This window comes from Schistocerca cancellata, chromosome 3 (assembly GCF_023864275.1).
Source record: "Schistocerca cancellata isolate TAMUIC-IGC-003103 chromosome 3, iqSchCanc2.1, whole genome shotgun sequence".
In the NCBI taxonomy this organism is placed as follows: domain Eukaryota; kingdom Metazoa; phylum Arthropoda; class Insecta; order Orthoptera; family Acrididae; genus Schistocerca; species Schistocerca cancellata.
This window is the reverse complement of record NC_064628.1, coordinates 106,671,004-106,697,291: the sequence shown is the minus strand read 5'-3', so window position 1 is coordinate 106,697,291 and position 26,288 is coordinate 106,671,004. Positions and strand designations below refer to the sequence as shown.

The 26,288-nt window shown below is 53.8% G+C and overlaps 60 non-coding genes across 60 annotated transcripts; 12 read left to right on the top strand and 48 right to left on the bottom strand.

Moving 5' to 3' along the window:
* The first annotated feature begins 322 nt into the window (after window positions 1-322).
* On the top strand, window positions 323-394 carry Trnag-ucc (transfer RNA glycine (anticodon UCC)). The gene has a single exon. It is a non-coding gene; the product is annotated as a tRNA-Gly (tRNA).
* Window positions 395-670: 276 nt separating this feature from the next.
* Trnas-aga (transfer RNA serine (anticodon AGA)) lies at window positions 671-752 on the bottom strand. The gene has a single exon. It is a non-coding gene; the product is annotated as a tRNA-Ser (tRNA).
* Window positions 753-891: 139 nt separating this feature from the next.
* On the bottom strand, window positions 892-964 carry Trnak-uuu (transfer RNA lysine (anticodon UUU)). Its single transcript has one exon. It is a non-coding gene; the product is annotated as a tRNA-Lys (tRNA).
* A 296-nt stretch (window positions 965-1,260) lies between these two features.
* Window positions 1,261-1,332, bottom strand: Trnae-uuc (transfer RNA glutamic acid (anticodon UUC)). Its single transcript has one exon. It is a non-coding gene; the product is annotated as a tRNA-Glu (tRNA).
* A 322-nt stretch (window positions 1,333-1,654) lies between these two features.
* Window positions 1,655-1,727, bottom strand: Trnam-cau (transfer RNA methionine (anticodon CAU)). The gene has a single exon. It is a non-coding gene; the product is annotated as a tRNA-Met (tRNA).
* An 815-nt stretch (window positions 1,728-2,542) lies between these two features.
* Trnag-ucc (transfer RNA glycine (anticodon UCC)) lies at window positions 2,543-2,614 on the top strand. The gene has a single exon. It is a non-coding gene; the product is annotated as a tRNA-Gly (tRNA).
* A 276-nt stretch (window positions 2,615-2,890) lies between these two features.
* Window positions 2,891-2,972, bottom strand: Trnas-aga (transfer RNA serine (anticodon AGA)). The gene has a single exon. It is a non-coding gene; the product is annotated as a tRNA-Ser (tRNA).
* Window positions 2,973-3,111: 139 nt separating this feature from the next.
* Trnak-uuu (transfer RNA lysine (anticodon UUU)) lies at window positions 3,112-3,184 on the bottom strand. Its single transcript has one exon. It is a non-coding gene; the product is annotated as a tRNA-Lys (tRNA).
* Window positions 3,185-3,480: 296 nt separating this feature from the next.
* Trnae-uuc (transfer RNA glutamic acid (anticodon UUC)) lies at window positions 3,481-3,552 on the bottom strand. The gene has a single exon. It is a non-coding gene; the product is annotated as a tRNA-Glu (tRNA).
* Window positions 3,553-3,874: 322 nt separating this feature from the next.
* On the bottom strand, window positions 3,875-3,947 carry Trnam-cau (transfer RNA methionine (anticodon CAU)). The gene has a single exon. It is a non-coding gene; the product is annotated as a tRNA-Met (tRNA).
* An 815-nt stretch (window positions 3,948-4,762) lies between these two features.
* On the top strand, window positions 4,763-4,834 carry Trnag-ucc (transfer RNA glycine (anticodon UCC)). The gene has a single exon. It is a non-coding gene; the product is annotated as a tRNA-Gly (tRNA).
* Window positions 4,835-5,110: 276 nt separating this feature from the next.
* Window positions 5,111-5,192, bottom strand: Trnas-aga (transfer RNA serine (anticodon AGA)). The gene has a single exon. It is a non-coding gene; the product is annotated as a tRNA-Ser (tRNA).
* Window positions 5,193-5,331: 139 nt separating this feature from the next.
* Window positions 5,332-5,404, bottom strand: Trnak-uuu (transfer RNA lysine (anticodon UUU)). Its single transcript has one exon. It is a non-coding gene; the product is annotated as a tRNA-Lys (tRNA).
* A 296-nt stretch (window positions 5,405-5,700) lies between these two features.
* Trnae-uuc (transfer RNA glutamic acid (anticodon UUC)) lies at window positions 5,701-5,772 on the bottom strand. Its single transcript has one exon. It is a non-coding gene; the product is annotated as a tRNA-Glu (tRNA).
* Window positions 5,773-6,094: 322 nt separating this feature from the next.
* On the bottom strand, window positions 6,095-6,167 carry Trnam-cau (transfer RNA methionine (anticodon CAU)). Its single transcript has one exon. It is a non-coding gene; the product is annotated as a tRNA-Met (tRNA).
* Window positions 6,168-6,982: 815 nt separating this feature from the next.
* Trnag-ucc (transfer RNA glycine (anticodon UCC)) lies at window positions 6,983-7,054 on the top strand. Its single transcript has one exon. It is a non-coding gene; the product is annotated as a tRNA-Gly (tRNA).
* A 276-nt stretch (window positions 7,055-7,330) lies between these two features.
* Trnas-aga (transfer RNA serine (anticodon AGA)) lies at window positions 7,331-7,412 on the bottom strand. The gene has a single exon. It is a non-coding gene; the product is annotated as a tRNA-Ser (tRNA).
* Window positions 7,413-7,551: 139 nt separating this feature from the next.
* Trnak-uuu (transfer RNA lysine (anticodon UUU)) lies at window positions 7,552-7,624 on the bottom strand. Its single transcript has one exon. It is a non-coding gene; the product is annotated as a tRNA-Lys (tRNA).
* A 296-nt stretch (window positions 7,625-7,920) lies between these two features.
* Window positions 7,921-7,992, bottom strand: Trnae-uuc (transfer RNA glutamic acid (anticodon UUC)). Its single transcript has one exon. It is a non-coding gene; the product is annotated as a tRNA-Glu (tRNA).
* Window positions 7,993-8,314: 322 nt separating this feature from the next.
* Window positions 8,315-8,387, bottom strand: Trnam-cau (transfer RNA methionine (anticodon CAU)). Its single transcript has one exon. It is a non-coding gene; the product is annotated as a tRNA-Met (tRNA).
* An 815-nt stretch (window positions 8,388-9,202) lies between these two features.
* On the top strand, window positions 9,203-9,274 carry Trnag-ucc (transfer RNA glycine (anticodon UCC)). The gene has a single exon. It is a non-coding gene; the product is annotated as a tRNA-Gly (tRNA).
* A 276-nt stretch (window positions 9,275-9,550) lies between these two features.
* Window positions 9,551-9,632, bottom strand: Trnas-aga (transfer RNA serine (anticodon AGA)). Its single transcript has one exon. It is a non-coding gene; the product is annotated as a tRNA-Ser (tRNA).
* A 139-nt stretch (window positions 9,633-9,771) lies between these two features.
* Window positions 9,772-9,844, bottom strand: Trnak-uuu (transfer RNA lysine (anticodon UUU)). The gene has a single exon. It is a non-coding gene; the product is annotated as a tRNA-Lys (tRNA).
* A 296-nt stretch (window positions 9,845-10,140) lies between these two features.
* On the bottom strand, window positions 10,141-10,212 carry Trnae-uuc (transfer RNA glutamic acid (anticodon UUC)). The gene has a single exon. It is a non-coding gene; the product is annotated as a tRNA-Glu (tRNA).
* Window positions 10,213-10,534: 322 nt separating this feature from the next.
* Trnam-cau (transfer RNA methionine (anticodon CAU)) lies at window positions 10,535-10,607 on the bottom strand. Its single transcript has one exon. It is a non-coding gene; the product is annotated as a tRNA-Met (tRNA).
* An 815-nt stretch (window positions 10,608-11,422) lies between these two features.
* Trnag-ucc (transfer RNA glycine (anticodon UCC)) lies at window positions 11,423-11,494 on the top strand. Its single transcript has one exon. It is a non-coding gene; the product is annotated as a tRNA-Gly (tRNA).
* Window positions 11,495-11,770: 276 nt separating this feature from the next.
* Window positions 11,771-11,852, bottom strand: Trnas-aga (transfer RNA serine (anticodon AGA)). Its single transcript has one exon. It is a non-coding gene; the product is annotated as a tRNA-Ser (tRNA).
* Window positions 11,853-11,991: 139 nt separating this feature from the next.
* On the bottom strand, window positions 11,992-12,064 carry Trnak-uuu (transfer RNA lysine (anticodon UUU)). Its single transcript has one exon. It is a non-coding gene; the product is annotated as a tRNA-Lys (tRNA).
* Window positions 12,065-12,360: 296 nt separating this feature from the next.
* Window positions 12,361-12,432, bottom strand: Trnae-uuc (transfer RNA glutamic acid (anticodon UUC)). The gene has a single exon. It is a non-coding gene; the product is annotated as a tRNA-Glu (tRNA).
* A 322-nt stretch (window positions 12,433-12,754) lies between these two features.
* Window positions 12,755-12,827, bottom strand: Trnam-cau (transfer RNA methionine (anticodon CAU)). Its single transcript has one exon. It is a non-coding gene; the product is annotated as a tRNA-Met (tRNA).
* Window positions 12,828-13,642: 815 nt separating this feature from the next.
* Trnag-ucc (transfer RNA glycine (anticodon UCC)) lies at window positions 13,643-13,714 on the top strand. The gene has a single exon. It is a non-coding gene; the product is annotated as a tRNA-Gly (tRNA).
* A 276-nt stretch (window positions 13,715-13,990) lies between these two features.
* Trnas-aga (transfer RNA serine (anticodon AGA)) lies at window positions 13,991-14,072 on the bottom strand. Its single transcript has one exon. It is a non-coding gene; the product is annotated as a tRNA-Ser (tRNA).
* A 139-nt stretch (window positions 14,073-14,211) lies between these two features.
* On the bottom strand, window positions 14,212-14,284 carry Trnak-uuu (transfer RNA lysine (anticodon UUU)). Its single transcript has one exon. It is a non-coding gene; the product is annotated as a tRNA-Lys (tRNA).
* A 296-nt stretch (window positions 14,285-14,580) lies between these two features.
* Window positions 14,581-14,652, bottom strand: Trnae-uuc (transfer RNA glutamic acid (anticodon UUC)). Its single transcript has one exon. It is a non-coding gene; the product is annotated as a tRNA-Glu (tRNA).
* Window positions 14,653-14,974: 322 nt separating this feature from the next.
* On the bottom strand, window positions 14,975-15,047 carry Trnam-cau (transfer RNA methionine (anticodon CAU)). Its single transcript has one exon. It is a non-coding gene; the product is annotated as a tRNA-Met (tRNA).
* Window positions 15,048-15,862: 815 nt separating this feature from the next.
* On the top strand, window positions 15,863-15,934 carry Trnag-ucc (transfer RNA glycine (anticodon UCC)). The gene has a single exon. It is a non-coding gene; the product is annotated as a tRNA-Gly (tRNA).
* Window positions 15,935-16,210: 276 nt separating this feature from the next.
* Window positions 16,211-16,292, bottom strand: Trnas-aga (transfer RNA serine (anticodon AGA)). Its single transcript has one exon. It is a non-coding gene; the product is annotated as a tRNA-Ser (tRNA).
* A 139-nt stretch (window positions 16,293-16,431) lies between these two features.
* Trnak-uuu (transfer RNA lysine (anticodon UUU)) lies at window positions 16,432-16,504 on the bottom strand. Its single transcript has one exon. It is a non-coding gene; the product is annotated as a tRNA-Lys (tRNA).
* A 296-nt stretch (window positions 16,505-16,800) lies between these two features.
* Window positions 16,801-16,872, bottom strand: Trnae-uuc (transfer RNA glutamic acid (anticodon UUC)). The gene has a single exon. It is a non-coding gene; the product is annotated as a tRNA-Glu (tRNA).
* Window positions 16,873-17,194: 322 nt separating this feature from the next.
* On the bottom strand, window positions 17,195-17,267 carry Trnam-cau (transfer RNA methionine (anticodon CAU)). The gene has a single exon. It is a non-coding gene; the product is annotated as a tRNA-Met (tRNA).
* Window positions 17,268-18,082: 815 nt separating this feature from the next.
* Trnag-ucc (transfer RNA glycine (anticodon UCC)) lies at window positions 18,083-18,154 on the top strand. The gene has a single exon. It is a non-coding gene; the product is annotated as a tRNA-Gly (tRNA).
* A 276-nt stretch (window positions 18,155-18,430) lies between these two features.
* Trnas-aga (transfer RNA serine (anticodon AGA)) lies at window positions 18,431-18,512 on the bottom strand. Its single transcript has one exon. It is a non-coding gene; the product is annotated as a tRNA-Ser (tRNA).
* A 139-nt stretch (window positions 18,513-18,651) lies between these two features.
* On the bottom strand, window positions 18,652-18,724 carry Trnak-uuu (transfer RNA lysine (anticodon UUU)). The gene has a single exon. It is a non-coding gene; the product is annotated as a tRNA-Lys (tRNA).
* A 296-nt stretch (window positions 18,725-19,020) lies between these two features.
* Trnae-uuc (transfer RNA glutamic acid (anticodon UUC)) lies at window positions 19,021-19,092 on the bottom strand. Its single transcript has one exon. It is a non-coding gene; the product is annotated as a tRNA-Glu (tRNA).
* A 322-nt stretch (window positions 19,093-19,414) lies between these two features.
* Window positions 19,415-19,487, bottom strand: Trnam-cau (transfer RNA methionine (anticodon CAU)). The gene has a single exon. It is a non-coding gene; the product is annotated as a tRNA-Met (tRNA).
* Window positions 19,488-20,302: 815 nt separating this feature from the next.
* Window positions 20,303-20,374, top strand: Trnag-ucc (transfer RNA glycine (anticodon UCC)). The gene has a single exon. It is a non-coding gene; the product is annotated as a tRNA-Gly (tRNA).
* A 276-nt stretch (window positions 20,375-20,650) lies between these two features.
* Trnas-aga (transfer RNA serine (anticodon AGA)) lies at window positions 20,651-20,732 on the bottom strand. The gene has a single exon. It is a non-coding gene; the product is annotated as a tRNA-Ser (tRNA).
* A 139-nt stretch (window positions 20,733-20,871) lies between these two features.
* Trnak-uuu (transfer RNA lysine (anticodon UUU)) lies at window positions 20,872-20,944 on the bottom strand. The gene has a single exon. It is a non-coding gene; the product is annotated as a tRNA-Lys (tRNA).
* A 296-nt stretch (window positions 20,945-21,240) lies between these two features.
* Window positions 21,241-21,312, bottom strand: Trnae-uuc (transfer RNA glutamic acid (anticodon UUC)). The gene has a single exon. It is a non-coding gene; the product is annotated as a tRNA-Glu (tRNA).
* A 322-nt stretch (window positions 21,313-21,634) lies between these two features.
* On the bottom strand, window positions 21,635-21,707 carry Trnam-cau (transfer RNA methionine (anticodon CAU)). The gene has a single exon. It is a non-coding gene; the product is annotated as a tRNA-Met (tRNA).
* Window positions 21,708-22,522: 815 nt separating this feature from the next.
* On the top strand, window positions 22,523-22,594 carry Trnag-ucc (transfer RNA glycine (anticodon UCC)). Its single transcript has one exon. It is a non-coding gene; the product is annotated as a tRNA-Gly (tRNA).
* A 276-nt stretch (window positions 22,595-22,870) lies between these two features.
* Trnas-aga (transfer RNA serine (anticodon AGA)) lies at window positions 22,871-22,952 on the bottom strand. The gene has a single exon. It is a non-coding gene; the product is annotated as a tRNA-Ser (tRNA).
* Window positions 22,953-23,091: 139 nt separating this feature from the next.
* Trnak-uuu (transfer RNA lysine (anticodon UUU)) lies at window positions 23,092-23,164 on the bottom strand. Its single transcript has one exon. It is a non-coding gene; the product is annotated as a tRNA-Lys (tRNA).
* Window positions 23,165-23,460: 296 nt separating this feature from the next.
* Window positions 23,461-23,532, bottom strand: Trnae-uuc (transfer RNA glutamic acid (anticodon UUC)). The gene has a single exon. It is a non-coding gene; the product is annotated as a tRNA-Glu (tRNA).
* A 322-nt stretch (window positions 23,533-23,854) lies between these two features.
* On the bottom strand, window positions 23,855-23,927 carry Trnam-cau (transfer RNA methionine (anticodon CAU)). Its single transcript has one exon. It is a non-coding gene; the product is annotated as a tRNA-Met (tRNA).
* An 815-nt stretch (window positions 23,928-24,742) lies between these two features.
* Window positions 24,743-24,814, top strand: Trnag-ucc (transfer RNA glycine (anticodon UCC)). Its single transcript has one exon. It is a non-coding gene; the product is annotated as a tRNA-Gly (tRNA).
* Window positions 24,815-25,090: 276 nt separating this feature from the next.
* Trnas-aga (transfer RNA serine (anticodon AGA)) lies at window positions 25,091-25,172 on the bottom strand. The gene has a single exon. It is a non-coding gene; the product is annotated as a tRNA-Ser (tRNA).
* A 139-nt stretch (window positions 25,173-25,311) lies between these two features.
* Trnak-uuu (transfer RNA lysine (anticodon UUU)) lies at window positions 25,312-25,384 on the bottom strand. The gene has a single exon. It is a non-coding gene; the product is annotated as a tRNA-Lys (tRNA).
* Window positions 25,385-25,680: 296 nt separating this feature from the next.
* On the bottom strand, window positions 25,681-25,752 carry Trnae-uuc (transfer RNA glutamic acid (anticodon UUC)). Its single transcript has one exon. It is a non-coding gene; the product is annotated as a tRNA-Glu (tRNA).
* A 322-nt stretch (window positions 25,753-26,074) lies between these two features.
* On the bottom strand, window positions 26,075-26,147 carry Trnam-cau (transfer RNA methionine (anticodon CAU)). The gene has a single exon. It is a non-coding gene; the product is annotated as a tRNA-Met (tRNA).
* Between the last annotated feature and the right edge of the window lie 141 nt (window positions 26,148-26,288).

The following is a 26,288-nucleotide window of genomic DNA, read 5'->3' as shown; positions in this document are numbered from 1 at the left end:
TGACGTCCGTGCTTCCCGAGCATATTCCCGAGCAGCTGTCTGCAGGGAAAGTGGGATTGCCACCCAGCGACGTCGGATACAACCGAAAAAAGTGCTACACACGCGGAGTCCCCCACTACACTGCCTCAAAGCGACCGCTCGTCACTATTGTGTGAGTAACGTTGCGGCCGCGGCGACGAGCCTTGCCCAAAGACGCAGCGTGCGTGGAGGCGCTGCCCGAATGCACCCTCCTACCTCGTAAAGCGCCTACAGCTACTATCACCGTGGGCCACTGCCGGCGGGCGGGAAGCCGACACAGCGCGGCGTTGCGAGCAGCGGCTGTGCGGTGGTAGTGTAATGGTGAGCATAGTTGCCTTCCGAGCAGTTGAGCCGCGTTCGATTCCCGGCCACCGCAACGGGCGCAAATCTATGCGTATGAGTATGTGAGCCACGTGCTGTTGAATTAACGTTTTCTTTCCGTCGTCGCTCCACGCAGGCCATCCTGTAGTATGTCCCGACTTGTCCCGACTTTGCTCGGCTGACGCGAAAGCTGACGCTTGGATTTCGCCCTTATCAAAAGGACAGGCGCTATAAACGACTGTGAGAGGTGAGGTGTAGCGAGGTACCAAAACGACAGGCAAACTGCGAAATTTTCTGCTCTCTCTTCTGAAACAAAAAATAAAAAAACCGACGCAGTCGGTAGGACTCGAACCTACGCTCCCACAGGGAATCTGATTTCTAGTCAGACGCCTTAACCACTCGGCCACGACTGCTCGTAGCTAAAGCTTCCCTCGAATCGTGAAAAATGCAACCGGTCTGCGCAGAATGTTGACAGGAAACGAACTCGGTGCACTGATTACGGCAGGGCTACCAGCGCTACGAGACGAGCCATTACGGAAGCGTTAAAATCTTCGCCCGAACAGGGATTCGAACCCTGGACACTTAGGTTAAAAGCCTAATGCTCTACCGACTGAGCTATCCGGGCTCACGCTTGTTGTGCATGGAGCGACTGCAAGCAATGTGAATAACTGGAACGCGTGTGTAGGCGTACTACGGTAATTGCTGGCTTCTGGCGCAACTGGCGACTTCACCGACTTCCCACTGACGCTGGTAGCACCCCAACAGCGGACCAGTGCCTCTTCTCCCTTTATCCCGGTGCTGACAGTAATTGCATCCTGTGCCTGCTTCCCCCGATTACGTTCGGTTGAAGCTCCGGAAGGAGGGCGACAAACGAAGGTTGGAAGGCCAAAAGATGGAGGGTCGTGTGCGCAAAAACTTCCCTTCCGGTACCGGGAATCGAACCCGGGCCTCCTGGGTGAAAGCCAGGTATCCTAGCCACTAGACCACACCGGATTTGCTCGAGAAACGTGAGATTTACTCCCTCTCTTCTCGCATTTCGTGCTCAATCCGGACTCAGTGTTGTTCTCTGTTTGCGAGCATTTTTGCGCGTGCAGACTGGCATGGCGCACAGCTCGAAACTGTCTATTCATTGCTGTTTGCATCATATTTCACTCATAACAGGGGAGGAGAATGATCAAAGTTGTACCTTGCCATAATTGGAAGTAAACATTGTGACGCTGAGGCGTGGACTCCTTGTGGATAACAAACGACAATTAAGTTCGTTCGCTAGCAATAGCAACGCCGTTAATTCAGCCGTGATGTACAGCAAATTAAATGCCCCGGGTGAGGATCGAACTCACGACCTTAAGATTATGAGACTTACGCGCTACCTACTGCGCTACCGAGGCTCGTTGCAACCATCATCCCAGGAATCTTGGTAAGTCTCACATATTAGAGATAGACAGTTTGCGCTTTCTCAGGAATCTGTTGTGTCGCTACGCGTGCTTTCCCGACTAGCTAGAGTAAACTGCTGCCGCAGCTTTTTTAACGACGGAAAGCAGCACTGCCTGAGGTTACAGTACATCGCCCTTGCGGCACCTGAACACAGCGGCCTGTAGGGCCAGGCCGACGCTGGAGTTCAGTAACAGCACGCGGCCGTCCAAGTAGGGTCTCTTGCGTGCTGCATGTTTGGTTCTTCTCACAGCGAATCCTGCTATACATTCCTGAGGCTGGCGCACCTCAAGCGAGCAATCGGCGCGGCAGCACTATGGCGAGAACAGCAAAACGATGCATCGGCCGGGAATCGAAGCCGGGCCGCCCGCGTGGTAGTCGAACAACCTACCACCTTTTTAGTTGTTGTTCTCATTTTGTTAGTTGCATTTGTTGGGGGCGGACGTCCGATGACGTCCGTGCTTCCCGAGCATATTCCCGAGCAGCTGTCTGCAGGGAAAGTGGGATTGCCACCCAGCGACGTCGGATACAACCGAAAAAAGTGCTACACACGCGGAGTCCCCCACTACACTGCCTCAAAGCGACCGCTCGTCACTATTGTGTGAGTAACGTTGCGGCCGCGGCGACGAGCCTTGCCCAAAGACGCAGCGTGCGTGGAGGCGCTGCCCGAATGCACCCTCCTACCTCGTAAAGCGCCTACAGCTACTATCACCGTGGGCCACTGCCGGCGGGCGGGAAGCCGACACAGCGCGGCGTTGCGAGCAGCGGCTGTGCGGTGGTAGTGTAATGGTGAGCATAGTTGCCTTCCGAGCAGTTGAGCCGCGTTCGATTCCCGGCCACCGCAACGGGCGCAAATCTATGCGTATGAGTATGTGAGCCACGTGCTGTTGAATTAACGTTTTCTTTCCGTCGTCGCTCCACGCAGGCCATCTTGTAGTATGTCCCGACTTGTCCCGACTTTGCTCGGCTGACGCGAAAGCTGACGCTTGGATTTCGCCCTTATCAAAAGGACAGGCGCTATAAACGACTGTGAGAGGTGAGGTGTAGCGAGGTACCAAAACGACAGGCAAACTGCGAAATTTTCTGCTCTCTCTTCTGAAACAAAAAATAAAAAAACCGACGCAGTCGGTAGGACTCGAACCTACGCTCCCACAGGGAATCTGATTTCTAGTCAGACGCCTTAACCACTCGGCCACGACTGCTCGTAGCTAAAGCTTCCCTCGAATCGTGAAAAATGCAACCGGTCTGCGCAGAATGTTGACAGGAAACGAACTCGGTGCACTGATTACGGCAGGGCTACCAGCGCTACGAGACGAGCCATTACGGAAGCGTTAAAATCTTCGCCCGAACAGGGATTCGAACCCTGGACACTTAGGTTAAAAGCCTAATGCTCTACCGACTGAGCTATCCGGGCTCACGCTTGTTGTGCATGGAGCGACTGCAAGCAATGTGAATAACTGGAACGCGTGTGTAGGCGTACTACGGTAATTGCTGGCTTCTGGCGCAACTGGCGACTTCACCGACTTCCCACTGACGCTGGTAGCACCCCAACAGCGGACCAGTGCCTCTTCTCCCTTTATCCCGGTGCTGACAGTAATTGCATCCTGTGCCTGCTTCCCCCGATTACGTTCGGTTGAAGCTCCGGAAGGAGGGCGACAAACGAAGGTTGGAAGGCCAAAAGATGGAGGGTCGTGTGCGCAAAAACTTCCCTTCCGGTACCGGGAATCGAACCCGGGCCTCCTGGGTGAAAGCCAGGTATCCTAGCCACTAGACCACACCGGATTTGCTCGAGAAACGTGAGATTTACTCCCTCTCTTCTCGCATTTCGTGCTCAATCCGGACTCAGTGTTGTTCTCTGTTTGCGAGCATTTTTGCGCGTGCAGACTGGCATGGCGCACAGCTCGAAACTGTCTATTCATTGCTGTTTGCATCATATTTCACTCATAACAGGGGAGGAGAATGATCAAAGTTGTACCTTGCCATAATTGGAAGTAAACATTGTGACGCTGAGGCGTGGACTCCTTGTGGATAACAAACGACAATTAAGTTCGTTCGCTAGCAATAGCAACGCCGTTAATTCAGCCGTGATGTACAGCAAATTAAATGCCCCGGGTGAGGATCGAACTCACGACCTTAAGATTATGAGACTTACGCGCTACCTACTGCGCTACCGAGGCTCGTTGCAACCATCATCCCAGGAATCTTGGTAAGTCTCACATATTAGAGATAGACAGTTTGCGCTTTCTCAGGAATCTGTTGTGTCGCTACGCGTGCTTTCCCGACTTGCTAGAGTAAACTGCTGCCGCAGCTTTTTTAACGACGGAAAGCAGCACTGCCTGAGGTTACAGTACATCGCCCTTGCGGCACCTGAACACAGCGGCCTGTAGGGCCAGGCCGACGCTGGAGTTCAGTAACAGCACGCGGCCGTCCAAGTAGGGTCTCTTGCGTGCTGCATGTTTGGTTCTTCTCACAGCGAATCCTGCTATACATTCCTGAGGCTGGCGCACCTCAAGCGAGCAATCGGCGCGGCAGCACTATAGCGAGAACAGCAAAACGATGCATCGGCCGGGAATCGAAGCCGGGCCGCCCGCGTGGTAGGCGAACAACCTACCACTTTTTTAGTTGTTGTTCTCATTTTGTTAGTTGCATTTGTTGGGGGCGGACGTCCGATGACGTCCGTGCTTCCCGAGCATATTCCCGAGCAGCTGTCTGCAGGGAAAGTGGGATTGCCACCCAGCGACGTCGGATACAACCGAAAAAAGTGCTACACACGCGGAGTCCCCCACTACACTGCCTCAAAGCGACCGCTCGTCACTATTGTGTGAGTAACGTTGCGGCCGCGGCGACGAGCCTTGCCCAAAGACGCAGCGTGCGTGGAGGCGCTGCCCGAATGCACCCTCCTACCTCGTAAAGCGTCTACAGCTACTATCACCGTGGGCCACTGCCGGCGGGCGGGAAGCCGACACAGCGCGGCGTTGCGAGCAGCGGCTGTGCGGTGGTAGTGTAATGGTGAGCATAGTTGCCTTCCGAGCAGTTGAGCCGCGTTCGATTCCCGGCCACCGCAACGGGCGCAAATCTATGCGTATGAGTATGTGAGCCACGTGCTGTTGAATTAACGTTTTCTTTCCGTCGTCGCTCCACGCAGGCCATCCTGTAGTATGTCCCGACTTGTCCCGACTTTGCTCGGCTGACGCGAAAGCTGACGCTTGGAATTCGCCCTTATCAAAAGGACAGGCGCTATAAACGACTGTGAGAGGTGAGGTGTAGCGAGGTACCAAAACGACAGGCAAACTGCGAAATTTTCTGCTCTCTCTTCTGAAACAAAAAATAAAAAAACCGACGCAGTCGGTAGGACTCGAACCTACGCTCCCAGAGGGAATCTGATTTCTAGTCAGACGCCTTAACCACTCGGCCACGAGTGCTCGTAGCTAAAGCTTCCCTCGAATCGTGGAAAATGCAACCGGTCTGCGCAGAATGTTGACAGGAAACGAACTCGGTGCACTGATTACGGCAGGGCTACCAGCGCTACGAGACGAGCCATTACGGAAGCGTTAAAATCTTCGCCCGAACAGGGATTCGAACCCTGGACACTTAGGTTAAAAGCCTAATGCTCTACCGACTGAGCTATCCGGGCTCACGCTTGTTGTGCATGGAGCGACTGCAAGCAATGTGAATAACTGGAACGCGTGTGTAGGCGTACTACGGTAATTGCTGGCTTCTGGCGCAACTGGCGACTTCACCGACTTCCCACTGACGCTGGTAGCACCCCAACAGCGGACCAGTGCCTCTTCTCCCTTTATCCCGGTGCTGACAGTAATTGCATCCTGTGCCTGCTTCCCCCGATTACGTTCGGTTGAAGCTCCGGAAGGAGGGCGACAAACGAAGGTTGGAAGGCCAAAAGATGGAGGGTCGTGTGCGCAAAAACTTCCCTTCCGGTACCGGGAATCGAACCCGGGCCTCCTGGGTGAAAGCCAGGTATCCTAGCCACTAGACCACACCGGATTTGCTCGAGAAACGTGAGATTTACTCCCTCTCTTCTCGCATTTCGTGCTCAATCCGGACTCAGTGTTGTTCTCTGTTTGCGAGCAATTTTGCGCGTGCAGACTGGCATGGCGCACAGCTCGAAACTGTCTATTCATTGCTGTTTGCATCATATTTCACTCATAACAGGGGAGGAGAATGATCAAAGTTGTACCTTGCCATAATTGGAAGTAAACATTGTGACGCTGAGGCGTGGACTCCTTGTGGATAACAAACGACAATTAAGTTCGTTCGCTAGCAATAGCAACGCCGTTAATTCAGCCGTGATGTACAGCAAATTAAATGCCCCGGGTGAGGATCGAACTCACGACCTTAAGATTATGAGACTTACGCGCTACCTACTGCGCTACCGAGGCTCGTTGCAACCATCATCCCAGGAATCTTGGTAAGTCTCACATATTAGAGATAGACAGTTTGCGCTTTCTCAGGAATCTGTTGTGTCGCTACGCGTGCTTTCCCGACTTGCTAGAGTAAACTGCTGCCGCAGCTTTTTTAACGACGGAAAGCAGCACTGCCTGAGGTTACAGTACATCGCCCTTGCGGCACCTGAACACAGCGGCCTGTAGGGCCAGGCCGACGCTGGAGTTCAGTAACAGCACGCGGCCGTCCAAGTAGGGTCTCTTGCGTGCTGCATGTTTGGTTCTTCTCACAGCGAATCCTGCTATACATTCCTGAGGCTGGCGCACCTCAAGCGAGCAATCGGCGCGGCAGCACTATGGCGAGAACAGCAAAACGATGCATCGGCCGGGAATCGAAGCCGGGCCGCCCGCGTGGTAGTCGAACAACCTACCACCTTTTTAGTTGTTGTTCTCATTTTGTTAGTTGCATTTGTTGGGGGCGGACGTCCGATGACGTCCGTGCTTCCCGAGCATATTCCCGAGCAGCTGTCTGCAGGGAAAGTGGGATTGCCACCCAGCGACGTCGGATACAACCGAAAAAAGTGCTACACACGCGGAGTCCCCCACTACACTGCCTCAAAGCGACCGCTCGTCACTATTGTGTGAGTAACGTTGCGGCCGCGGCGACGAGCCTTGCCCAAAGACGCAGCGTGCGTGGAGGCGCTGCCCGAATGCACCCTCCTACCTCGTAAAGCGCCTACAGCTACTATCACCGTGGGCCACTGCCGGCGGGCGGGAAGCCGACACAGCGCGGCGTTGCGAGCAGCGGCTGTGCGGTGGTAGTGTAATGGTGAGCATAGTTGCCTTCCGAGCAGTTGAGCCGCGTTCGATTCCCGGCCACCGCAACGGGCGCAAATCTATGCGTATGAGTATGTGAGCCACGTGCTGTTGAATTAACGTTTTCTTTCCGTCGTCGCTCCACGCAGGCCATCTTGTAGTATGTCCCGACTTGTCCCGACTTTGCTCGGCTGACGCGAAAGCTGACGCTTGGATTTCGCCCTTATCAAAAGGACAGGCGCTATAAACGACTGTGAGAGGTGAGGTGTAGCGAGGTACCAAAACGACAGGCAAACTGCGAAATTTTCTGCTCTCTCTTCTGAAACAAAAAATAAAAAAACCGACGCAGTCGGTAGGACTCGAACCTACGCTCCCACAGGGAATCTGATTTCTAGTCAGACGCCTTAACCACTCGGCCACGACTGCTCGTAGCTAAAGCTTCCCTCGAATCGTGAAAAATGCAACCGGTCTGCGCAGAATGTTGACAGGAAACGAACTCGGTGCACTGATTACGGCAGGGCTACCAGCGCTACGAGACGAGCCATTACGGAAGCGTTAAAATCTTCGCCCGAACAGGGATTCGAACCCTGGACACTTAGGTTAAAAGCCTAATGCTCTACCGACTGAGCTATCCGGGCTCACGCTTGTTGTGCATGGAGCGACTGCAAGCAATGTGAATAACTGGAACGCGTGTGTAGGCGTACTACGGTAATTGCTGGCTTCTGGCGCAACTGGCGACTTCACCGACTTCCCACTGACGCTGGTAGCACCCCAACAGCGGACCAGTGCCTCTTCTCCCTTTATCCCGGTGCTGACAGTAATTGCATCCTGTGCCTGCTTCCCCCGATTACGTTCGGTTGAAGCTCCGGAAGGAGGGCGACAAACGAAGGTTGGAAGGCCAAAAGATGGAGGGTCGTGTGCGCAAAAACTTCCCTTCCGGTACCGGGAATCGAACCCGGGCCTCCTGGGTGAAAGCCAGGTATCCTAGCCACTAGACCACACCGGATTTGCTCGAGAAACGTGAGATTTACTCCCTCTCTTCTCGCATTTCGTGCTCAATCCGGACTCAGTGTTGTTCTCTGTTTGCGAGCATTTTTGCGCGTGCAGACTGGCATGGCGCACAGCTCGAAACTGTCTATTCATTGCTGTTTGCATCATATTTCACTCATAACAGGGGAGGAGAATGATCAAAGTTGTACCTTGCCATAATTGGAAGTAAACATTGTGACGCTGAGGCGTGGACTCCTTGTGGATAACAAACGACAATTAAGTTCGTTCGCTAGCAATAGCAACGCCGTTAATTCAGCCGTGATGTACAGCAAATTAAATGCCCCGGGTGAGGATCGAACTCACGACCTTAAGATTATGAGACTTACGCGCTACCTACTGCGCTACCGAGGCTCGTTGCAACCATCATCCCAGGAATCTTGGTAAGTCTCACATATTAGAGATAGACAGTTTGCGCTTTCTCAGGAATCTGTTGTGTCGCTACGCGTGCTTTCCCGACTTGCTAGAGTAAACTGCTGCCGCAGCTTTTTTAACGACGGAAAGCAGCACTGCCTGAGGTTACAGTACATCGCCCTTGCGGCACCTGAACACAGCGGCCTGTAGGGCCAGGCCGACGCTGGAGTTCAGTAACAGCACGCGGCCGTCCAAGTAGGGTCTCTTGCGTGCTGCATGTTTGGTTCTTCTCACAGCGAATCCTGCTATACATTCCTGAGGCTGGCGCACCTCAAGCGAGCAATCGGCGCGGCAGCACTATAGCGAGAACAGCAAAACGATGCATCGGCCGGGAATCGAAGCCGGGCCGCCCGCGTGGTAGGCGAACAACCTACCACTTTTTTAGTTGTTGTTCTCATTTTGTTAGTTGCATTTGTTGGGGGCGGACGTCCGATGACGTCCGTGCTTCCCGAGCATATTCCCGAGCAGCTGTCTGCAGGGAAAGTGGGATTGCCACCCAGCGACGTCGGATACAACCGAAAAAAGTGCTACACACGCGGAGTCCCCCACTACACTGCCTCAAAGCGACCGCTCGTCACTATTGTGTGAGTAACGTTGCGGCCGCGGCGACGAGCCTTGCCCAAAGACGCAGCGTGCGTGGAGGCGCTGCCCGAATGCACCCTCCTACCTCGTAAAGCGTCTACAGCTACTATCACCGTGGGCCACTGCCGGCGGGCGGGAAGCCGACACAGCGCGGCGTTGCGAGCAGCGGCTGTGCGGTGGTAGTGTAATGGTGAGCATAGTTGCCTTCCGAGCAGTTGAGCCGCGTTCGATTCCCGGCCACCGCAACGGGCGCAAATCTATGCGTATGAGTATGTGAGCCACGTGCTGTTGAATTAACGTTTTCTTTCCGTCGTCGCTCCACGCAGGCCATCCTGTAGTATGTCCCGACTTGTCCCGACTTTGCTCGGCTGACGCGAAAGCTGACGCTTGGAATTCGCCCTTATCAAAAGGACAGGCGCTATAAACGACTGTGAGAGGTGAGGTGTAGCGAGGTACCAAAACGACAGGCAAACTGCGAAATTTTCTGCTCTCTCTTCTGAAACAAAAAATAAAAAAACCGACGCAGTCGGTAGGACTCGAACCTACGCTCCCAGAGGGAATCTGATTTCTAGTCAGACGCCTTAACCACTCGGCCACGAGTGCTCGTAGCTAAAGCTTCCCTCGAATCGTGGAAAATGCAACCGGTCTGCGCAGAATGTTGACAGGAAACGAACTCGGTGCACTGATTACGGCAGGGCTACCAGCGCTACGAGACGAGCCATTACGGAAGCGTTAAAATCTTCGCCCGAACAGGGATTCGAACCCTGGACACTTAGGTTAAAAGCCTAATGCTCTACCGACTGAGCTATCCGGGCTCACGCTTGTTGTGCATGGAGCGACTGCAAGCAATGTGAATAACTGGAACGCGTGTGTAGGCGTACTACGGTAATTGCTGGCTTCTGGCGCAACTGGCGACTTCACCGACTTCCCACTGACGCTGGTAGCACCCCAACAGCGGACCAGTGCCTCTTCTCCCTTTATCCCGGTGCTGACAGTAATTGCATCCTGTGCCTGCTTCCCCCGATTACGTTCGGTTGAAGCTCCGGAAGGAGGGCGACAAACGAAGGTTGGAAGGCCAAAAGATGGAGGGTCGTGTGCGCAAAAACTTCCCTTCCGGTACCGGGAATCGAACCCGGGCCTCCTGGGTGAAAGCCAGGTATCCTAGCCACTAGACCACACCGGATTTGCTCGAGAAACGTGAGATTTACTCCCTCTCTTCTCGCATTTCGTGCTCAATCCGGACTCAGTGTTGTTCTCTGTTTGCGAGCAATTTTGCGCGTGCAGACTGGCATGGCGCACAGCTCGAAACTGTCTATTCATTGCTGTTTGCATCATATTTCACTCATAACAGGGGAGGAGAATGATCAAAGTTGTACCTTGCCATAATTGGAAGTAAACATTGTGACGCTGAGGCGTGGACTCCTTGTGGATAACAAACGACAATTAAGTTCGTTCGCTAGCAATAGCAACGCCGTTAATTCAGCCGTGATGTACAGCAAATTAAATGCCCCGGGTGAGGATCGAACTCACGACCTTAAGATTATGAGACTTACGCGCTACCTACTGCGCTACCGAGGCTCGTTGCAACCATCATCCCAGGAATCTTGGTAAGTCTCACATATTAGAGATAGACAGTTTGCGCTTTCTCAGGAATCTGTTGTGTCGCTACGCGTGCTTTCCCGACTTGCTAGAGTAAACTGCTGCCGCAGCTTTTTTAACGACGGAAAGCAGCACTGCCTGAGGTTACAGTACATCGCCCTTGCGGCACCTGAACACAGCGGCCTGTAGGGCCAGGCCGACGCTGGAGTTCAGTAACAGCACGCGGCCGTCCAAGTAGGGTCTCTTGCGTGCTGCATGTTTGGTTCTTCTCACAGCGAATCCTGCTATACATTCCTGAGGCTGGCGCACCTCAAGCGAGCAATCGGCGCGGCAGCACTATGGCGAGAACAGCAAAACGATGCATCGGCCGGGAATCGAAGCCGGGCCGCCCGCGTGGTAGTCGAACAACCTACCACCTTTTTAGTTGTTGTTCTCATTTTGTTAGTTGCATTTGTTGGGGGCGGACGTCCGATGACGTCCGTGCTTCCCGAGCATATTCCCGAGCAGCTGTCTGCAGGGAAAGTGGGATTGCCACCCAGCGACGTCGGATACAACCGAAAAAAGTGCTACACACGCGGAGTCCCCCACTACACTGCCTCAAAGCGACCGCTCGTCACTATTGTGTGAGTAACGTTGCGGCCGCGGCGACGAGCCTTGCCCAAAGACGCAGCGTGCGTGGAGGCGCTGCCCGAATGCACCCTCCTACCTCGTAAAGCGCCTACAGCTACTATCACCGTGGGCCACTGCCGGCGGGCGGGAAGCCGACACAGCGCGGCGTTGCGAGCAGCGGCTGTGCGGTGGTAGTGTAATGGTGAGCATAGTTGCCTTCCGAGCAGTTGAGCCGCGTTCGATTCCCGGCCACCGCAACGGGCGCAAATCTATGCGTATGAGTATGTGAGCCACGTGCTGTTGAATTAACGTTTTCTTTCCGTCGTCGCTCCACGCAGGCCATCTTGTAGTATGTCCCGACTTGTCCCGACTTTGCTCGGCTGACGCGAAAGCTGACGCTTGGATTTCGCCCTTATCAAAAGGACAGGCGCTATAAACGACTGTGAGAGGTGAGGTGTAGCGAGGTACCAAAACGACAGGCAAACTGCGAAATTTTCTGCTCTCTCTTCTGAAACAAAAAATAAAAAAACCGACGCAGTCGGTAGGACTCGAACCTACGCTCCCACAGGGAATCTGATTTCTAGTCAGACGCCTTAACCACTCGGCCACGACTGCTCGTAGCTAAAGCTTCCCTCGAATCGTGAAAAATGCAACCGGTCTGCGCAGAATGTTGACAGGAAACGAACTCGGTGCACTGATTACGGCAGGGCTACCAGCGCTACGAGACGAGCCATTACGGAAGCGTTAAAATCTTCGCCCGAACAGGGATTCGAACCCTGGACACTTAGGTTAAAAGCCTAATGCTCTACCGACTGAGCTATCCGGGCTCACGCTTGTTGTGCATGGAGCGACTGCAAGCAATGTGAATAACTGGAACGCGTGTGTAGGCGTACTACGGTAATTGCTGGCTTCTGGCGCAACTGGCGACTTCACCGACTTCCCACTGACGCTGGTAGCACCCCAACAGCGGACCAGTGCCTCTTCTCCCTTTATCCCGGTGCTGACAGTAATTGCATCCTGTGCCTGCTTCCCCCGATTACGTTCGGTTGAAGCTCCGGAAGGAGGGCGACAAACGAAGGTTGGAAGGCCAAAAGATGGAGGGTCGTGTGCGCAAAAACTTCCCTTCCGGTACCGGGAATCGAACCCGGGCCTCCTGGGTGAAAGCCAGGTATCCTAGCCACTAGACCACACCGGATTTGCTCGAGAAACGTGAGATTTACTCCCTCTCTTCTCGCATTTCGTGCTCAATCCGGACTCAGTGTTGTTCTCTGTTTGCGAGCAATTTTGCGCGTGCAGACTGGCATGGCGCACAGCTCGAAACTGTCTATTCATTGCTGTTTGCATCATATTTCACTCATAACAGGGGAGGAGAATGATCAAAGTTGTACCTTGCCATAATTGGAAGTAAACATTGTGACGCTGAGGCGTGGACTCCTTGTGGATAACAAACGACAATTAAGTTCGTTCGCTAGCAATAGCAACGCCGTTAATTCAGCCGTGATGTACAGCAAATTAAATGCCCCGGGTGAGGATCGAACTCACGACCTTAAGATTATGAGACTTACGCGCTACCTACTGCGCTACCGAGGCTCGTTGCAACCATCATCCCAGGAATCTTGGTAAGTCTCACATATTAGAGATAGACAGTTTGCGCTTTCTCAGGAATCTGTTGTGTCGCTACGCGTGCTTTCCCGACTTGCTAGAGTAAACTGCTGCCGCAGCTTTTTTAACGACGGAAAGCAGCACTGCCTGAGGTTACAGTACATCGCCCTTGCGGCACCTGAACACAGCGGCCTGTAGGGCCAGGCCGACGCTGGAGTTCAGTAACAGCACGCGGCCGTCCAAGTAGGGTCTCTTGCGTGCTGCATGTTTGGTTCTTCTCACAGCGAATCCTGCTATACATTCCTGAGGCTGGCGCACCTCAAGCGAGCAATCGGCGCGGCAGCACTATGGCGAGAACAGCAAAACGATGCATCGGCCGGGAATCGAAGCCGGGCCGCCCGCGTGGTAGTCGAACAACCTACCACCTTTTTAGTTGTTGTTCTCATTTTGTTAGTTGCATTTGTTGGGGGCGGACGTCCGATGACGTCCGTGCTTCCCGAGCATATTCCCGAGCAGCTGTCTGCAGGGAAAGTGGGATTGCCACCCAGCGACGTCGGATACAACCGAAAAAAGTGCTACACACGCGGAGTCCCCCACTACACTGCCTCAAAGCGACCGCTCGTCACTATTGTGTGAGTAACGTTGCGGCCGCGGCGACGAGCCTTGCCCAAAGACGCAGCGTGCGTGGAGGCGCTGCCCGAATGCACCCTCCTACCTCGTAAAGCGCCTACAGCTACTATCACCGTGGGCCACTGCCGGCGGGCGGGAAGCCGACACAGCGCGGCGTTGCGAGCAGCGGCTGTGCGGTGGTAGTGTAATGGTGAGCATAGTTGCCTTCCGAGCAGTTGAGCCGCGTTCGATTCCCGGCCACCGCAACGGGCGCAAATCTATGCGTATGAGTATGTGAGCCACGTGCTGTTGAATTAACGTTTTCTTTCCGTCGTCGCTCCACGCAGGCCATCTTGTAGTATGTCCCGACTTGTCCCGACTTTGCTCGGCTGACGCGAAAGCTGACGCTTGGATTTCGCCCTTATCAAAAGGACAGGCGCTATAAACGACTGTGAGAGGTGAGGTGTAGCGAGGTACCAAAACGACAGGCAAACTGCGAAATTTTCTGCTCTCTCTTCTGAAACAAAAAATAAAAAAACCGACGCAGTCGGTAGGACTCGAACCTACGCTCCCACAGGGAATCTGATTTCTAGTCAGACGCCTTAACCACTCGGCCACGACTGCTCGTAGCTAAAGCTTCCCTCGAATCGTGAAAAATGCAACCGGTCTGCGCAGAATGTTGACAGGAAACGAACTCGGTGCACTGATTACGGCAGGGCTACCAGCGCTACGAGACGAGCCATTACGGAAGCGTTAAAATCTTCGCCCGAACAGGGATTCGAACCCTGGACACTTAGGTTAAAAGCCTAATGCTCTACCGACTGAGCTATCCGGGCTCACGCTTTTTGTGCATGGAGCGACTGCAAGCAATGTGAATAACTGGAACGCGTGTGTAGGCGTACTACGGTAATTGCTGGCTTCTGGCGCAACTGGCGACTTCACCGACTTCCCACTGACGCTGGTAGCACCCCAACAGCGGACCAGTGCCTCTTCTCCCTTTATCCCGGTGCTGACAGTAATTGCATCCTGTGCCTGCTTCCCCCGATTACGTTCGGTTGAAGCTCCGGAAGGAGGGCGACAAACGAAGGTTGGAAGGCCAAAAGATGGAGGGTCGTGTGCGCAAAAACTTCCCTTCCGGTACCGGGAATCGAACCCGGGCCTCCTGGGTGAAAGCCAGGTATCCTAGCCACTAGACCACACCGGATTTGCTCGAGAAACGTGAGATTTACTCCCTCTCTTCTCGCATTTCGTGCTCAATCCGGACTCAGTGTTGTTCTCTGTTTGCGAGCATTTTTGCGCGTGCAGACTGGCATGGCGCACAGCTCGAAACTGTCTATTCATTGCTGTTTGCATCATATTTCACTCATAACAGGGGAGGAGAATGATCAAAGTTGTACCTTGCCATAATTGGAAGTAAACATTGTGACGCTGAGGCGTGGACTCCTTGTGGATAACAAACGACAATTAAGTTCGTTCGCTAGCAATAGCAACGCCGTTAATTCAGCCGTGATGTACAGCAAATTAAATGCCCCGGGTGAGGATCGAACTCACGACCTTAAGATTATGAGACTTACGCGCTACCTACTGCGCTACCGAGGCTCGTTGCAACCATCATCCCAGGAATCTTGGTAAGTCTCACATATTAGAGATAGACAGTTTGCGCTTTCTCAGGAATCTGTTGTGTCGCTACGCGTGCTTTCCCGACTTGCTAGAGTAAACTGCTGCCGCAGCTTTTTTAACGACGGAAAGCAGCACTGCCTGAGGTTACAGTACATCGCCCTTGCGGCACCTGAACACAGCGGCCTGTAGGGCCAGGCCGACGCTGGAGTTCAGTAACAGCACGCGGCCGTCCAAGTAGGGTCTCTTGCGTGCTGCATGTTTGGTTCTTCTCACAGCGAATCCTGCTATACATTCCTGAGGCTGGCGCACCTCAAGCGAGCAATCGGCGCGGCAGCACTATAGCGAGAACAGCAAAACGATGCATCGGCCGGGAATCGAAGCCGGGCCGCCCGCGTGGTAGGCGAACAACCTACCACTTTTTTAGTTGTTGTTCTCATTTTGTTAGTTGCATTTGTTGGGGGCGGACGTCCGATGACGTCCGTGCTTCCCGAGCATATTCCCGAGCAGCTGTCTGCAGGGAAAGTGGGATTGCCACCCAGCGACGTCGGATACAACCGAAAAAAGTGCTACACACGCGGAGTCCCCCACTACACTGCCTCAAAGCGACCGCTCGTCACTATTGTGTGAGTAACGTTGCGGCCGCGGCGACGAGCCTTGCCCAAAGACGCAGCGTGCGTGGAGGCGCTGCCCGAATGCACCCTCCTACCTCGTAAAGCGTCTACAGCTACTATCACCGTGGGCCACTGCCGGCGGGCGGGAAGCCGACACAGCGCGGCGTTGCGAGCAGCGGCTGTGCGGTGGTAGTGTAATGGTGAGCATAGTTGCCTTCCGAGCAGTTGAGCCGCGTTCGATTCCCGGCCACCGCAACGGGCGCAAATCTATGCGTATGAGTATGTGAGCCACGTGCTGTTGAATTAACGTTTTCTTTCCGTCGTCGCTCCACGCAGGCCATCCTGTAGTATGTCCCGACTTGTCCCGACTTTGCTCGGCTGACGCGAAAGCTGACGCTTGGATTTCGCCCTTATCAAAAGGACAGGCGCTATAAACGACTGTGAGAGGTGAGGTGTAGCGAGGTACCAAAACGACAGGCAAACTGCGAAATTTTCTGCTCTCTCTTCTGAAACAAAAAATAAAAAAACCGACGCAGTCGGTAGGACTCGAACCTACGCTCCCACAGGGAATCTGATTTCTAGTCAGACGCCTTAACCACTCGGCCACGACTGCTCGTAGCTAAAGCTTCCCTCGAATCGTGAAAAATGCAACCGGTCTGCGCAGAATGTTGACAGGAAACGAACTCGGTGCACTGATTACGGCAGGGCTACCAGCGCTACGAGACGAGCCATTACGGAAGCGTTAAAATCTTCGCCCGAACAGGGATTCGAACCCTGGACACTTAGGTTAAAAGCCTAATGCTCTACCGACTGAGCTATCCGGGCTCACGCTTGTTGTGCATGGAGCGACTGCAAGCAATTTGAATAACTGGAACGCGTGTGTAGGCGTACTACGGTAATTGCTGGCTTCTGGCGCAACTGGCGACTTCACCGACTTCCCACTGACGCTGGTAGCACCCCAACAGCGGACCAGTGCCTCTTCTCCCTTTATCCCGGTGCTGACAGTAATTGCATCCTGTGCCTGCTTCCCCCGATTACGTTCGGTTGAAGCTCCGGAAGGAGGGCGACAAACGAAGGTTGGAAGGCCAAAAGATGGAGGGTCGTGTGCGCAAAAACTTCCCTTCCGGTACCGGGAATCGAACCCGGGCCTCCTGGGTGAAAGCCAGGTATCCTAGCCACTAGACCACACCGGATTTGCTCGAGAAACGTGAGATTTACTCCCTCTCTTCTCGCATTTCGTGCTCAATCCGGACTCAGTGTTGTTCTCTGTTTGCGAGCATTTTTGCGCGTGCAGACTGGCATGGCGCACAGCTCGAAACTGTCTATTCATTGCTGTTTGCATCATATTTCACTCATAACAGGGGAGGAGAATGATCAAAGTTGTACCTTGCCATAATTGGAAGTAAACATTGTGACGCTGAGGCGTGGACTCCTTGTGGATAACAAACGACAATTAAGTTCGTTCGCTAGCAATAGCAACGCCGTTAATTCAGCCGTGATGTACAGCAAATTAAATGCCCCGGGTGAGGATCGAACTCACGACCTTAAGATTATGAGACTTACGCGCTACCTACTGCGCTACCGAGGCTCGTTGCAACCATCATCCCAGGAATCTTGGTAAGTCTCACATATTAGAGATAGACAGTTTGCGCTTTCTCAGGAATCTGTTGTGTCGCTACGCGTGCTTTCCCGACTTGCTAGAGTAAACTGCTGCCGCAGCTTTTTTAACGACGGAAAGCAGCACTGCCTGAGGTTACAGTACATCGCCCTTGCGGCACCTGAACACAGCGGCCTGTAGGGCCAGGCCGACGCTGGAGTTCAGTAACAGCACGCGGCCGTCCAAGTAGGGTCTCTTGCGTGCTGCATGTTTGGTTCTTCTCACAGCGAATCCTGCTATACATTCCTGAGGCTGGCGCACCTCAAGCGAGCAATCGGCGCGGCAGCACTATAGCGAGAACAGCAAAACGATGCATCGGCCGGGAATCGAAGCCGGGCCGCCCGCGTGGTAGGCGAACAACCTACCACTTTTTTAGTTGTTGTTCTCATTTTGTTAGTTGCATTTGTTGGGGGCGGACGTCCGATGACGTCCGTGCTTCCCGAGCATATTCCCGAGCAGCTGTCTGCAGGGAAAGTGGGATTGCCACCCAGCGACGTCGGATACAACCGAAAAAAGTGCTACACACGCGGAGTCCCCCACTACACTGCCTCAAAGCGACCGCTCGTCACTATTGTGTGAGTAACGTTGCGGCCGCGGCGACGAGCCTTGCCCAAAGACGCAGCGTGCGTGGAGGCGCTGCCCGAATGCACCCTCCTACCTCGTAAAGCGTCTACAGCTACTATCACCGTGGGCCACTGCCGGCGGGCGGGAAGCCGACACAGCGCGGCGTTGCGAGCAGCGGCTGTGCGGTGGTAGTGTAATGGTGAGCATAGTTGCCTTCCGAGCAGTTGAGCCGCGTTCGATTCCCGGCCACCGCAACGGGCGCAAATCTATGCGTATGAGTATGTGAGCCACGTGCTGTTGAATTAACGTTTTCTTTCCGTCGTCGCTCCACGCAGGCCATCCTGTAGTATGTCCCGACTTGTCCCGACTTTGCTCGGCTGACGCGAAAGCTGACGCTTGGATTTCGCCCTTATCAAAAGGACAGGCGCTATAAACGACTGTGAGAGGTGAGGTGTAGCGAGGTACCAAAACGACAGGCAAACTGCGAAATTTTCTGCTCTCTCTTCTGAAACAAAAAATAAAAAAACCGACGCAGTCGGTAGGACTCGAACCTACGCTCCCACAGGGAATCTGATTTCTAGTCAGACGCCTTAACCACTCGGCCACGACTGCTCGTAGCTAAAGCTTCCCTCGAATCGTGAAAAATGCAACCGGTCTGCGCAGAATGTTGACAGGAAACGAACTCGGTGCACTGATTACGGCAGGGCTACCAGCGCTACGAGACGAGCCATTACGGAAGCGTTAAAATCTTCGCCCGAACAGGGATTCGAACCCTGGACACTTAGGTTAAAAGCCTAATGCTCTACCGACTGAGCTATCCGGGCTCACGCTTGTTGTGCATGGAGCGACTGCAAGCAATTTGAATAACTGGAACGCGTGTGTAGGCGTACTACGGTAATTGCTGGCTTCTGGCGCAACTGGCGACTTCACCGACTTCCCACTGACGCTGGTAGCACCCCAACAGCGGACCAGTGCCTCTTCTCCCTTTATCCCGGTGCTGACAGTAATTGCATCCTGTGCCTGCTTCCCCCGATTACGTTCGGTTGAAGCTCCGGAAGGAGGGCGACAAACGAAGGTTGGAAGGCCAAAAGATGGAGGGTCGTGTGCGCAAAAACTTCCCTTCCGGTACCGGGAATCGAACCCGGGCCTCCTGGGTGAAAGCCAGGTATCCTAGCCACTAGACCACACCGGATTTGCTCGAGAAACGTGAGATTTACTCCCTCTCTTCTCGCATTTCGTGCTCAATCCGGACTCAGTGTTGTTCTCTGTTTGCGAGCATTTTTGCGCGTGCAGACTGGCATGGCGCACAGCTCGAAACTGTCTATTCATTGCTGTTTGCATCATATTTCACTCATAACAGGGGAGGAGAATGATCAAAGTTGTACCTTGCCATAATTGGAAGTAAACATTGTGACGCTGAGGCGTGGACTCCTTGTGGATAACAAACGACAATTAAGTTCGTTCGCTAGCAATAGCAACGCCGTTAATTCAGCCGTAATGTACAGCAAATTAAATGCCCCGGGTGAGGATCGAACTCACGACCTTAAGATTATGAGACTTACGCGCTACCTACTGCGCTACCGAGGCTCGTTGCAACCATCATCCCAGGAATCTTGGTAAGTCTCACATATTAGAGATAGACAGTTTGCGCTTTCTCAGGAATCTGTTGTGTCGCTACGCGTGCTTTCCCGACTTGCTAGAGTAAACTGCTGCCGCAGCTTTTTTAACGACGGAAAGCAGCACTGCCTGAGGTTACAGTACATCGCCCTTGCGGCACCTGAACACAGCGGCCTGTAGGGCCAGGCCGACGCTGGAGTTCAGTAACAGCACGCGGCCGTCCAAGTAGGGTCTCTTGCGTGCTGCATGTTTGGTTCTTCTCACAGCGAATCCTGCTATACATTCCTGAGGCTGGCGCACCTCAAGCGAGCAATCGGCGCGGCAGCACTATAGCGAGAACAGCAAAACGATGCATCGGCCGGGAATCGAAGCCGGGCCGCCCGCGTGGTAGGCGAACAACCTACCACTTTTTTAGTTGTTGTTCTCATTTTGTTAGTTGCATTTGTTGGGGGCGGACGTCCGATGACGTCCGTGCTTCCCGAGCATATTCCCGAGCAGCTGTCTGCAGGGAAAGTGGGATTGCCACCCAGCGACGTCGGATACAACCGAAAAAAGTGCTACACACGCGGAGTCCCCCACTACACTGCCTCAAAGCGACCGCTCGTCACTATTGTGTGAGTAACGTTGCGGCCGCGGCGACGAGCCTTGCCCAAAGACGCAGCGTGCGTGGAGGCGCTGCCCGAATGCACCCTCCTACCTCGTAAAGCGTCTACAGCTACTATCACCGTGGGCCACTGCCGGCGGGCGGGAAGCCGACACAGCGCGGCGTTGCGAGCAGCGGCTGTGCGGTGGTAGTGTAATGGTGAGCATAGTTGCCTTCCGAGCAGTTGAGCCGCGTTCGATTCCCGGCCACCGCAACGGGCGCAAATCTATGCGTATGAGTATGTGAGCCACGTGCTGTTGAATTAACGTTTTCTTTCCGTCGTCGCTCCACGCAGGCCATCCTGTAGTATGTCCCGACTTGTCCCGACTTTGCTCGGCTGACGCGAAAGCTGACGCTTGGATTTCGCCCTTATCAAAAGGACAGGCGCTATAAACGACTGTGAGAGGTGAGGTGTAGCGAGGTACCAAAACGACAGGCAAACTGCGAAATTTTCTGCTCTCTCTTCTGAAACAAAAAATAAAAAAACCGACGCAGTCGGTAGGACTCGAACCTACGCTCCCACAGGGAATCTGATTTCTAGTCAGACGCCTTAACCACTCGGCCACGACTGCTCGTAGCTAAAGCTTCCCTCGAATCGTGAAAAATGCAACCGGTCTGCGCAGAATGTTGACAGGAAACGAACTCGGTGCACTGATTACGGCAGGGCTACCAGCGCTACGAGACGAGCCATTACGGAAGCGTTAAAATCTTCGCCCGAACAGGGATTCGAACCCTGGACACTTAGGTTAAAAGCCTAATGCTCTACCGACTGAGCTATCCGGGCTCACGCTTGTTGTGCATGGAGCGACTGCAAGCAATGTGAATAACTGGAACGCGTGTGTAGGCGTACTACGGTAATTGCTGGCTTCTGGCGCAACTGGCGACTTCACCGACTTCCCACTGACGCTGGTAGCACCCCAACAGCGGACCAGTGCCTCTTCTCCCTTTATCCCGGTGCTGACAGTAATTGCATCCTGTGCCTGCTTCCCCCGATTACGTTCGGTTGAAGCTCCGGAAGGAGGGCGACAAACGAAGGTTGGAAGGCCAAAAGATGGAGGGTCGTGTGCGCAAAAACTTCCCTTCCGGTACCGGGAATCGAACCCGGGCCTCCTGGGTGAAAGCCAGGTATCCTAGCCACTAGACCACACCGGATTTGCTCGAGAAACGTGAGATTTACTCCCTCTCTTCTCGCATTTCGTGCTCAATCCGGACTCAGTGTTGTTCTCTGTTTGCGAGCATTTTTGCGCGTGCAGACTGGCATGGCGCACAGCTCGAAACTGTCTATTCATTGCTGTTTGCATCATATTTCACTCATAACAGGGGAGGAGAATGATCAAAGTTGTTCCTTGCCATAATTGGAAGTAAACATTGTGACGCTGAGGCGTGGACTCCTTGTGGATAACAAACGACAATTAAGTTCGTTCGCTAGCAATAGCAACGCCGTTAATTCAGCCGTGATGTACAGCAAATTAAATGCCCCGGGTGAGGATCGAACTCACGACCTTAAGATTATGAGACTTACGCGCTACCTACTGCGCTACCGAGGCTCGTTGCAACCATCATCCCAGGAATCTTGGTAAGTCTCACATATTAGAGATAGACAGTTTGCGCTTTCTCAGGAATCTGTTGTGTCGCTACGCGTGCTTTCCCGACTTGCTAGAGTAAACTGCTGCCGCAGCTTTTTTAACGACGGAAAGCAGCACTGCCTGAGGTTACAGTACATCGCCCTTGCGGCACCTGAACACAGCGGCCTGTAGGGCCAGGCCGACGCTGGAGTTCAGTAACAGCACGCGGCCGTCCAAGTAGGGTCTCTTGCGTGCTGCATGTTTGGTTCTTCTCACAGCGAATCCTGCTATACATTCCTGAGGCTGGCGCACCTCAAGCGAGCAATCGGCGCGGCAGCACTATAGCGAGAACAGCAAAACGATGCATCGGCCGGGAATCGAAGCCGGGCCGCCCGCGTGGTAGGCGAACAACCTACCACTTTTTTAGTTGTTGTTCTCATTTTGTTAGTTGCATTTGTTGGGGGCGGACGTCCGATGACGTCCGTGCTTCCCGAGCATATTCCCGAGCAGCTGTCTGCAGGGAAAGTGGGATTGCCACCCAGCGACGTCGGATACAACCGAAAAAAGTGCTACACACGCGGAGTCCCCCACTACACTGCCTCAAAGCGACCGCTCGTCACTATTGTGTGAGTAACGTTGCGGCCGCGGCGACGAGCCTTGCCCAAAGACGCAGCGTGCGTGGAGGCGCTGCCCGAATGCACCCTCCTACCTCGTAAAGCGTCTACAGCTACTATCACCGTGGGCCACTGCCGGCGGGCGGGAAGCCGACACAGCGCGGCGTTGCGAGCAGCGGCTGTGCGGTGGTAGTGTAATGGTGAGCATAGTTGCCTTCCGAGCAGTTGAGCCGCGTTCGATTCCCGGCCACCGCAACGGGCGCAAATCTATGCGTATGAGTATGTGAGCCACGTGCTGTTGAATTAACGTTTTCTTTCCGTCGTCGCTCCACGCAGGCCATCCTGTAGTATGTCCCGACTTGTCCCGACTTTGCTCGGCTGACGCGAAAGCTGACGCTTGGATTTCGCCCTTATCAAAAGGACAGGCGCTATAAACGACTGTGAGAGGTGAGGTGTAGCGAGGTACCAAAACGACAGGCAAACTGCGAAATTTTCTGCTCTCTCTTCTGAAACAAAAAATAAAAAAACCGACGCAGTCGGTAGGACTCGAACCTACGCTCCCACAGGGAATCTGATTTCTAGTCAGACGCCTTAACCACTCGGCCACGACTGCTCGTAGCTAAAGCTTCCCTCGAATCGTGAAAAATGCAACCGGTCTGCGCAGAATGTTGACAGGAAACGAACTCGGTGCACTGATTACGGCAGGGCTACCAGCGCTACGAGACGAGCCATTACGGAAGCGTTAAAATCTTCGCCCGAACAGGGATTCGAACCCTGGACACTTAGGTTAAAAGCCTAATGCTCTACCGACTGAGCTATCCGGGCTCACGCTTGTTGTGCATGGAGCGACTGCAAGCAATGTGAATAACTGGAACGCGTGTGTAGGCGTACTACGGTAATTGCTGGCTTCTGGCGCAACTGGCGACTTCACCGACTTCCCACTGACGCTGGTAGCACCCCAACAGCGGACCAGTGCCTCTTCTCCCTTTATCCCGGTGCTGACAGTAATTGCATCCTGTGCCTGCTTCCCCCGATTACGTTCGGTTGAAGCTCCGGAAGGAGGGCGACAAACGAAGGTTGGAAGGCCAAAAGATGGAGGGTCGTGTGCGCAAAAACTTCCCTTCCGGTACCGGGAATCGAACCCGGGCCTCCTGGGTGAAAGCCAGGTATCCTAGCCACTAGACCACACCGGATTTGCTCGAGAAACGTGAGATTTACTCCCTCTCTTCTCGCATTTCGTGCTCAATCCGGACTCAGTGTTGTTCTCTGTTTGCGAGCATTTTTGCGCGTGCAGACTGGCATGGCGCACAGCTCGAAACTGTCTATTCATTGCTGTTTGCATCATATTTCACTCATAACAGGGGAGGAGAATGATCAAAGTTGTACCTTGCCATAATTGGAAGTAAACATTGTGACGCTGAGGCGTGGACTCCTTGTGGATAACAAACGACAATTAAGTTCGTTCGCTAGCAATAGCAACGCCGTTAATTCAGCCGTGATGTACAGCAAATTAAATGCCCCGGGTGAGGATCGAACTCACGACCTTAAGATTATGAGACTTACGCGCTACCTACTGCGCTACCGAGGCTCGTTGCAACCATCATCCCAGGAATCTTGGTAAGTCTCACATATTAGAGATAGACAGTTTGCGCTTTCTCAGGAATCTGTTGTGTCGCTACGCGTGCTTTCCCGACTTGCTAGAGTAAACTGCTGCCGCAGCTTTTTTAACGACGGAAAGCAGCACTGCCTGAGGTTACAGTACATCGCCCTTGCGGCACCTGAACACAGCGGCCTGTAGGGCCAGGCCGACGCTGGAGTTCAGTAACAGCACGCGGCCGTCCAAGTAGGGTCTCTTGCGTGCTGCATGTTTGGTTCTTCTCACAGCGAATCCTGCTATACATTCCTGAGGCTGGCGCACCTCAAGCGAGCAATCGGCGCGGCAGCACTATAGCGAGAACAGCAAAACGATGCATCGGCCGGGAATCGAAGCCGGGCCGCCCGCGTGGTAGGCGAACAACCTACCACTTTTTTAGTTGTTGTTCTCATTTTGTTAGTTGCATTTGTTGGGGGCGGACGTCCGATGACGTCCGTGCTTCCCGAGCATATTCCCGAGCAGCTGTCTGCAGGGAAAGTGGGATTGCCACCCAGCGACGTCGGATACAACCGAAAAAAGTGCTACACACGCGGAGTCCCCCACTACACTGCCTCAAAGCGACCGCTCGTCACTATTGTGTGAGTAACGTTGCGGCCGCGGCGACGAGCCTTGCCCAAAGACGCAGCGTGCGTGGAGGCGCTGCCCGAATGCACCCTCCTACCTCGTAAAGCGTCTACAGCTACTATCACCGTGGGCCACTGCCGGCGGGCGGGAAGCCGACACAGCGCGGCGTTGCGAGCAGCGGCTGTGCGGTGGTAGTGTAATGGTGAGCATAGTTGCCTTCCGAGCAGTTGAGCCGCGTTCGATTCCCGGCCACCGCAACGGGCGCAAATCTATGCGTATGAGTATGTGAGCCACGTGCTGTTGAATTAACGTTTTCTTTCCGTCGTCGCTCCACGCAGGCCATCCTGTAGTATGTCCCGACTTGTCCCGACTTTGCTCGGCTGACGCGAAAGCTGACGCTTGGATTTCGCCCTTATCAAAAGGACAGGCGCTATAAACGACTGTGAGAGGTGAGGTGTAGCGAGGTACCAAAACGACAGGCAAACTGCGAAATTTTCTGCTCTCTCTTCTGAAACAAAAAATAAAAAAACCGACGCAGTCGGTAGGACTCGAACCTACGCTCCCACAGGGAATCTGATTTCTAGTCAGACGCCTTAACCACTCGGCCACGACTGCTCGTAGCTAAAGCTTCCCTCGAATCGTGAAAAATGCAACCGGTCTGCGCAGAATGTTGACAGGAAACGAACTCGGTGCACTGATTACGGCAGGGCTACCAGCGCTACGAGACGAGCCATTACGGAAGCGTTAAAATCTTCGCCCGAACAGGGATTCGAACCCTGGACACTTAGGTTAAAAGCCTAATGCTCTACCGACTGAGCTATCCGGGCTCACGCTTGTTGTGCATGGAGCGACTGCAAGCAATGTGAATAACTGGAACGCGTGTGTAGGCGTACTACGGTAATTGCTGGCTTCTGGCGCAACTGGCGACTTCACCGACTTCCCACTGACGCTGGTAGCACCCCAACAGCGGACCAGTGCCTCTTCTCCCTTTATCCCGGTGCTGACAGTAATTGCATCCTGTGCCTGCTTCCCCCGATTACGTTCGGTTGAAGCTCCGGAAGGAGGGCGACAAACGAAGGTTGGAAGGCCAAAAGATGGAGGGTCGTGTGCGCAAAAACTTCCCTTCCGGTACCGGGAATCGAACCCGGGCCTCCTGGGTGAAAGCCAGGTATCCTAGCCACTAGACCACACCGGATTTGCTCGAGAAACGTGAGATTTACTCCCTCTCTTCTCGCATTTCGTGCTCAATCCGGACTCAGTGTTGTTCTCTGTTTGCGAGCATTTTTGCGCGTGCAGACTGGCATGGCGCACAGCTCGAAACTGTCTATTCATTGCTGTTTGCATCATATTTCACTCATAACAGGGGAGGAGAATGATCAAAGTTGTACCTTGCCATAATTGGAAGTAAACATTGTGACGCTGAGGCGTGGACTCCTTGTGGATAACAAACGACAATTAAGTTCGTTCGCTAGCAATAGCAACGCCGTTAATTCAGCCGTGATGTACAGCAAATTAAATGCCCCGGGTGAGGATCGAACTCACGACCTTAAGATTATGAGACTTACGCGCTACCTACTGCGCTACCGAGGCTCGTTGCAACCATCATCCCAGGAATCTTGGTAAGTCTCACATATTAGAGATAGACAGTTTGCGCTTTCTCAGGAATCTGTTGTGTCGCTACGCGTGCTTTCCCGACTTGCTAGAGTAAACTGCTGCCGCAGCTTTTTTAAC